Source organism: Babylonia areolata, chromosome 7, assembly GCF_041734735.1.
Source record: "Babylonia areolata isolate BAREFJ2019XMU chromosome 7, ASM4173473v1, whole genome shotgun sequence".
NCBI classification, from domain to species: domain Eukaryota; kingdom Metazoa; phylum Mollusca; class Gastropoda; order Neogastropoda; family Buccinidae; genus Babylonia; species Babylonia areolata.
The window spans coordinates 7,663,552-7,671,051 of record NC_134882.1 but is presented as its reverse complement, the minus strand read 5'-3'; the positions used below and the strand labels follow the sequence as shown (position 1 = coordinate 7,671,051).

General features: G+C 45.5%; 1 protein-coding gene across 3 annotated transcripts in view; it reads left to right on the top strand.

The window, feature by feature from the left end:
• LOC143283685 (protocadherin-1-like) overlaps positions 1 to 7,500 on the top strand; it is a 336,037-nt gene that overhangs the window by 213,278 nt on the left and 115,259 nt on the right. For all 3 annotated transcript variants that reach the window (XM_076589918.1, XM_076589916.1, XM_076589917.1), the window contains one exon: positions 1,593 to 1,661. The gene's annotated coding sequence lies outside the window, so the exon portion shown is untranslated. The remainder of the gene's footprint in view (positions 1 to 1,592; positions 1,662 to 7,500) is intronic.

The window sequence follows — 7,500 nt, the reverse complement described above, 5'->3', positions numbered from 1 at the left end:
CTCTCTCTCTCTCTGTGTCCGTCTCCCTCTTAACTTTCTCTGTTAACTGTCTCTCTCTGTGAACTCTCTTTGTTTCTCCCTCTGAACTCTGTCTCTATTTCTCTCCCCCTCCTCTGTCTTTGTCTGTCTGTCTGTCTCTCCAACACTGTCTGTCTCTATATCTTGTTTGTCTGTCTGCCTCTCTCTGTATGCAGACAACAAAACGATTGATGGCGGAAAAGCTTCTTTATCCATTCTTCTTTTGGACGACTCGACCAGTCTTTCCTGCTGGGTGGCCTTGAGTTTCCATTGCCTTGTTTTTGTGCTCCTCCTCTTCCTCCTCCTCCTCCTCTTCCTCCTCCCCACCGTCCTCCTCCTCTTCCTTCTCCCTCCCCACCGGTCTCCTCTTCTTCCTCCTCACCACCTCTTCCTCCTCCTCTTCCTACGTCTTCCTCTTTCTCTGGTATTTTGTTGTTGTTGTTGTTGTTGTTGTTGCTGTTGTCCTTCTCCACCTATTTCTTCTTCTGCGTTTTTAATTGTTTGTTGTTGTTGTTGCTGTTGTTGTTTTTTTAAGTTTGAAGTCTAGTCACATCTGCAGATGTCAGGCTGAAAATAACTTCTCTCGTTTTCCTAGTCTCTCCCTCTCAGTGAGTCTCTCTCTCTCTCTCTTTCTCTCTATCTCTTGTCTGTCTCCCCCTCTATGCCCCCTTCTCTCTCTTCCTCTGTGTGTGTGTGTGTGTGTGTGTGTGTGTGTGTGTGTGTGTGTGTGTGTGTGTGTGTGTGTGTGTGTGTGTGTGTGTGTGTGTGTGTGTGTGTGTGTGTGTGTGTGTGTGTGTGTGTGTGTGTGTCTGTCAATGATAATTATAATGTGTCCCTGTTTGTCTGTCTGTCTGTATCTATATAAGTATGTCTGTCTCTGACACGCACACAGACACAAACACAGACACAAGCAGACACACACACACACACACACACACACACACGCACACACACACGCACACACACACACTCACATGCGCGCGCACACACACATTTTTGCAGACACAGATACACACACACACAGACACACACACGCATACACACACACACACACACACACACACAGAAACACGCACACATTCACGAACACGAACGCTCTCGCTCTCTTTCTCCCTCTCTCTCTTTCTCCCTCTCTCTCCCCTCTCTCTCTTCCTCTCTCTCCCTCTCCCCCCCTCCCTTTGCACCCCTTACTTCCACCCTCTTTCCCCCCAGGCCCCCCCCCCCGCCCCCCCCAATCCCCCCCCCCACACACACACACCCACCCCGCTTCGTATCCTGGTTGACTGATTCATTGAATGCTTCATTGGCATTTATGATGACATCGATTCATTAATTACTGCGGACTTTTCTTGTTCAGTGTATGATTGGTGGGATAATTTAATGCTTGGCTGACTAATTCATTATGACATTGCGTCATTACTTCCCAAGTTTTGTTTGTTAGGTTGTTGTTGTTTTTTTGTTTTTGTTTTTTAATTCAGTGTGTTGTTGATTATGAGGTTTAATGCTTGATTTGCTTATTCAGTGTGACATTTTTTTTTCTATATATTTAAATTTGTTTTATTGTTGTATTACAGATTCGTGGAACATCATCACTGACAAGGAATGACAATCAGCATCTCCTTAGCTCTCTGCAACGCATGAACGTGAGTATTGTCAATTCTTTTTTATTTTATTTTTAGTTTAAACATCGTCCAAACGCACGTGTGTTGTGTGGCTGTGTGTGTGTGTGTGTGTGTGTGTGTGTGTGTGTGTGTGTGTGTGTGTGTGTGTGTGTGTGTGTGGTTGGTTGTGTGTGTGTCTGTGGTTGGTTGGTTGTGTGTGTGTGTGTGGTTGGTTGTGTGTGTGTGTGTGATTGGTTGTGTGTGTGTGTGTGTGTGTGTGTGTGTGATTGGTTGTGTGTGTGTGTGTGTGTGTGTGTGTGTGTGTGTGTGTGTGTGTGTGTGTGTGTGTGTGCTGAGGGTGGGTATGAAAGAGAGGGAAATCTCTTTTCATGTTATATCGCACATGCTGCTGATTTCAGACATGTGATTAAAGTATTCATTTTCACATTCTAATATTATCTTGGAGAAAAAGACAAGAAAAAGAAAAGAAAAAAAGAAAAGAAAAGAAAACTCCTCTGAGAGAAGTGAGTTATTTGTGCTGTGTGTGTGTGTGTGTGGGGGGGGGGACTGGAAAGATGGAGGATGAAATGCTTCACGGAGAGAGAGAGAGAGAGAGAGAGACAGACCGACCGACCGACCGACCGACCACCCGACAAACGGACAGACAGACAAGCAGTAGGCAGACAAAGGGAGACAGAAAGAATGACTGAGACACACACACACACACACACACACACACACACACACACACACACACACACACACACACACACACACACAGAGATACAGGCAGAAAGAACTTAACAATCGTTTGTGACAAACAGATAGAGAAATAGAGAAAGAGACAGGGAGAGAGAGAGAGAGAGACAGAGACAGAGACAGAGAGACAGGCAGAAAGAACTTACAATCGTTTGTGACAGACAGACAGATAGCTAGAGAAAAAGAGAGAGAAAGAGAAGACAGAGAGAGAGACAGACAGACAGAGACAGAGAGACAGACAGGCAGAAAGAACTTAACAATTGTGAGTGACAGACAGACAGATTGATAGAGAAATAGAGAGAGAAAGAGACAGAGGGAGAGAGATAGACAGACAGACAGACAGAAACAGAGACAGAAAGACAGAGAGAGGACGGGAAAAAAAAACTTTTAATCATTTGTGCTTTGAATAGTGAAGGAAGCGATGGAGGCCGTGATATGGCCATGTGTTCTTGTTAAACAAGACAAAAAGATGAAAGGGAAAAGCACACACGGAAACGTCAATACAAAAAAAAAAAAAAAAAAAGAAAAAAAAAAAAAAAGAGCATCAGAATGGAATTTTTTTCTCCTCTTTTCTTTTTCCCCCGTTTCTTCAGACACAACAAGACTGGTTCCTATGTGAACTTATTGCTAATCTTTTGTGTCCGAGTGTAGTAATGATTTGGTATTTAGCTTTGTTCGTCGTTGTCGTTGTATTCATCGTCGTCATTAGTCATTGTTTTCTTCTTCTCTCATATACAATGCTTTTTTTGGGGGGGGGTATGTGGGGGTGAGGGGGGGAGGTATTTTTGTCTTCTCCCTCCACACACACGCGCTCGCGCGCGCGCGCACACACACACACACACACACGTACGCACATGCACACAGACACACACACTTCCTCCTTTCCTCCATCTCGTCCTCCAAACGTACGTCGCGTCGATAATGAACGGTATACGTGAAAGAAAGAAAAAAAAAAGAAAAAAAAAAAGAGAAAGAAAAAAGAGAAAAGAACCAAAAGATCAAGACCGTCTTTTTGTTCTGATGGATGAGTGGATCTTGGTGGGACTGTTGTTTTGTTTTGTTCGGTTTTGTGTCTTCGGTAATGTGTCATCAGAGGCTGGTCGTTTCCACGTAGTGTTTGCTCTTATACGGGATTTTGCCATTATTTATTTATTTATTTTACTTACTTATTTATTTATCTTTGGATGGATGGGGAGGGGGTAAATCATTTTTTGTAGACATTGACCTTGCTTTTAGGTGTGATCACACATACACAATCAGTCCACACGTAATGAGTAGTCAGTTACCTCCCCCACTCCCCACCTCCCCCCCAACACACACATACCTTCCTTTCCTCTCTCTCTCCTCTTTCGCCTCCTCCTCCTCCTTCTCCCTCCGCCCCCCCAAAAAAAGGCTGTGCGTGTTATTGATTCATTCGTTTGTCAATCCGAAGTTTCCCCGTACGTTTTCACCCCCCCCCCCCCCCTTTTCCCTGCCTCTATCCCCATCACCACCACTTTCCTTGTGGATCTAGTCATCCTCCCCCCCCTCCCAACACACTTGTATTGTCAGTTCCACTATTTGGCTCTTCCTCTGACGGTCATTCTCCAACACATATATTCCGTTCCTCTTATTTCAGCGTTCCTATGACGATAGTATTCCTTCATATATTCAGTTCACCTATTTCAATGTTCTTCTGGTGCCAGTTGCATTGCTTAGTTCTAACTTTTTGACAGTTACACGTGACCAAAATGCCTACGTTGACCGAACTACGCCATTGGCCATTTCCATACTACACACAGTTAGTGTGCAGCGGGTTGCGGCCATACTAGGCTCTTCCGTCCCGGAGCAATACAACTGGCTCCTGAGGATTATTCTCCAACACGTGTTCAGTTCCTCTGTTTCAGTTTTCTTATGACGATTGTTTTCCTTTACATATTCAGTTCACTCATTTCATTGTTCCTCCGACGATTATTCTCCAACACAGATACAGTTCCCCTATTTTACTGTTCCTCTGACGGTCATTCTCCAACACACTATACGGTTCCCCTATTTTACTGTTCCTCTGACGGTCATTCTCCGACACACTATACGGTTCCCCTATTTTCCTCTTCCTTTGGCGGTCATTCTCCGACACACTATACGGTTCCCCTATTTTACTGTTCCTCCGACGGTCATTCTCCGACACACTATACGGTTCCCCTATTTTCCTCTTCCTTTGGCGGTCATTCTCCGACACACTATACGGTTCCCCTATTTTACTGTTCCTCTGACGGTCATTCTCCGACACACTATACGGTTCCCCTATTTTCCTCTTCCTTTGGCGGTCATTCTCCGACACACTATACGGTTCCCCTATTTTACTGTTCCTCCGACGGTCATTCTCCGACACACTATACGGTTCCCCTATTTTACTGTTCCTCTGACGGTCATTCTCCGACACACTATACGGTTCCCCTATTTTACTGTTCCTCTGACGGTCATTCTCCGACACACTATACGGTTCCCCTATTTTACTGTTCCTCTGACGGTCATTCTCCGACACACTATACAGTTCTTCTATTTTACTGTTCCTTTGGCGGTCATTCTCCGACACACTATACGGTTCCACTATTTTACTGTTCCTCTGTCGGTCATTCTCCAACACACTATACAGTTCCCCTGTTTTACTGTTCCTCTGACGGTCATTCTCCAACACATTATACGGTTCCCCATTGTCACTGTTCCTCTGACGGTCATTCTCCAACACACTATACAGTTCCCCTGTTTTACTGTTCCTCTGACGGTCATTCTCCAACACACTATACAGTTCCCCTGTTTTACTGTTCCTCCGACAGTCATTCTCCAACACACTATACAGTTCCGCTGTTTTACTGTTCCTCTGACGGTCATTCTCCGACACACTATACGGTTCCCCTATTTCAATGTTACACTGGCGGTCATTCTCCAACACACTATACGGTTCCCCTATTTCACTGTTCCTCTGACGGTCATTCTCCAACACACTATACGGTTCCCCTATTTCACTGTTACTCTGACGGTCATTCTCCAACATACTATACGGTTCCCCTATTTTACTGTTCCCCTGGCGGTCATTCTCCAACACACTATACGGTTCCACTATTTCACTGTTCCTCTGACGGTCATTCTCCAACATACTATACGGTTCCCCAATGTCACTGTTCCTCTGACGGTCATTCTCCAACACACTATACGGTTCCCCTATTTCACTGTTACACTGGCGGTCATTCTCCGACACACTATACGGTTCCCCTATTTTCCTCTTCCTTTGGCGGTCATTCTCCGACACACTATACGGTTCCCCTATTTTACTGTTCCTCTGACGGTCATTCTCCGACACACTATACGGTTCCCCTATTTTCCTCTTCCTTTGGCGGTCATTCTCCGACACACTATACGGTTCCCCTATTTTACTGTTCCTCCGACGGTCATTCTCCGACACACTATACGGTTCCCCTATTTTACTGTTCCTCTGACGGTCATTCTCCGACACACTATACGGTTCCCCTATTTTCCTCTTCCTTTGGCGGTCATTCTCCGACACACTATACGGTTCCCCTATTTTACTGTTCCTCCGACGGTCATTCTCCGACACACTATACGGTTCCCCTATTTTACTGTTCCTCTGACGGTCATTCTCCGACACACTATACGGTTCCCCTATTTTACTGTTCCTCTGACGGTCATTCTCCGACACACTATACGGTTCCCCTATTTTACTGTTCCTCTGACGGTCATTCTCCGACACACTATACAGTTCTTCTATTTTACTGTTCCTTTGGCGGTCATTCTCCGACACACTATACGGTTCCACTATTTTACTGTTCCTCTGTCGGTCATTCTCCAACACACTATACAGTTCCCCTGTTTTACTGTTCCTCTGACGGTCATTCTCCAACACATTATACGGTTCCCCATTGTCACTGTTCCTCTGACGGTCATTCTCCAACACACTATACAGTTCCCCTGTTTTACTGTTCCTCTGACGGTCATTCTCCAACACACTATACAGTTCCCCTGTTTTACTGTTCCTCCGACAGTCATTCTCCAACACACTATACAGTTCCGCTGTTTTACTGTTCCTCTGACGGTCATTCTCCGACACACTATACGGTTCCCCTATTTCAATGTTACACTGGCGGTCATTCTCCAACACACTATACAGTTCCCCTATTTTACTGTTCCTCTGTCGGTCATTCTCCAACACACTATACGGTTCCCCTATTTCACTGTTCCTCTGACGGTCATTCTCCAACACATTATACGGTTCCCCTATTTTACTGTTCCCCTGGCGGTCATTCTCCAACACACTATACGGTTCCACTATTTCACTGTTCCTCTGACGGTCATTCTCCAACATACTATACGGTTCCCCAATGTCACTGTTCCTCTGACGGTCATTCTCCAACACACTATACGGTTCCCCTATTTTACTGTTACACTGTCGGTCATTCTCCGACACACTATACGGTTCTCCTATTTTACTGTTACACTGTCGGTCATTCTCCGACACACTATACGGTTCTCCTATTTTACTGTTACACTGGCGATCATTCTCCAACACACTATACAGTTCCCCTATTTCACTGTTCCTCTGATGACCAGCCTCTAGCGCACTATCCAGTTCCCCAGTTAATTTTGATTTACTGTTCTTTCCACGATCAGCCTCTCTCTCTTTTTATTAAAAAAAAAAAAGTATTTATCTATTATTTATTCACCTTTTTTTCCCCCTCAAGGCCTGACTAAGCGCGTTGGGTTACGCTGCTGGTCAGGCATCTGCTTGGCAGATGTGGTGTAGCGTATATGGATTTGTCCGAACGCAGTGACAGCCTCCTTGAGCTACTGAAACTGAAACTCTCTAACACACTTTTCAGTTCCCTCCGCTGTTTTCACTGACGGTGAGCCAAGCAGTGACTATGACCAGTGTATGTGGTGAATGGGACTGAACGGTCTGCCTGTGAAGAAGAAGAAGAAGGGGGGCATTTTACGACCTCACACCGTATGGTGACACTACACCCCGAATACCCCCCCCTCCCCCCCACCTTAACCCCTCCCTACCGCCACCTCCCCCCAACCACACGCCACCAAACCCACGCACATGTCCCCAAACACTCACCCCCCA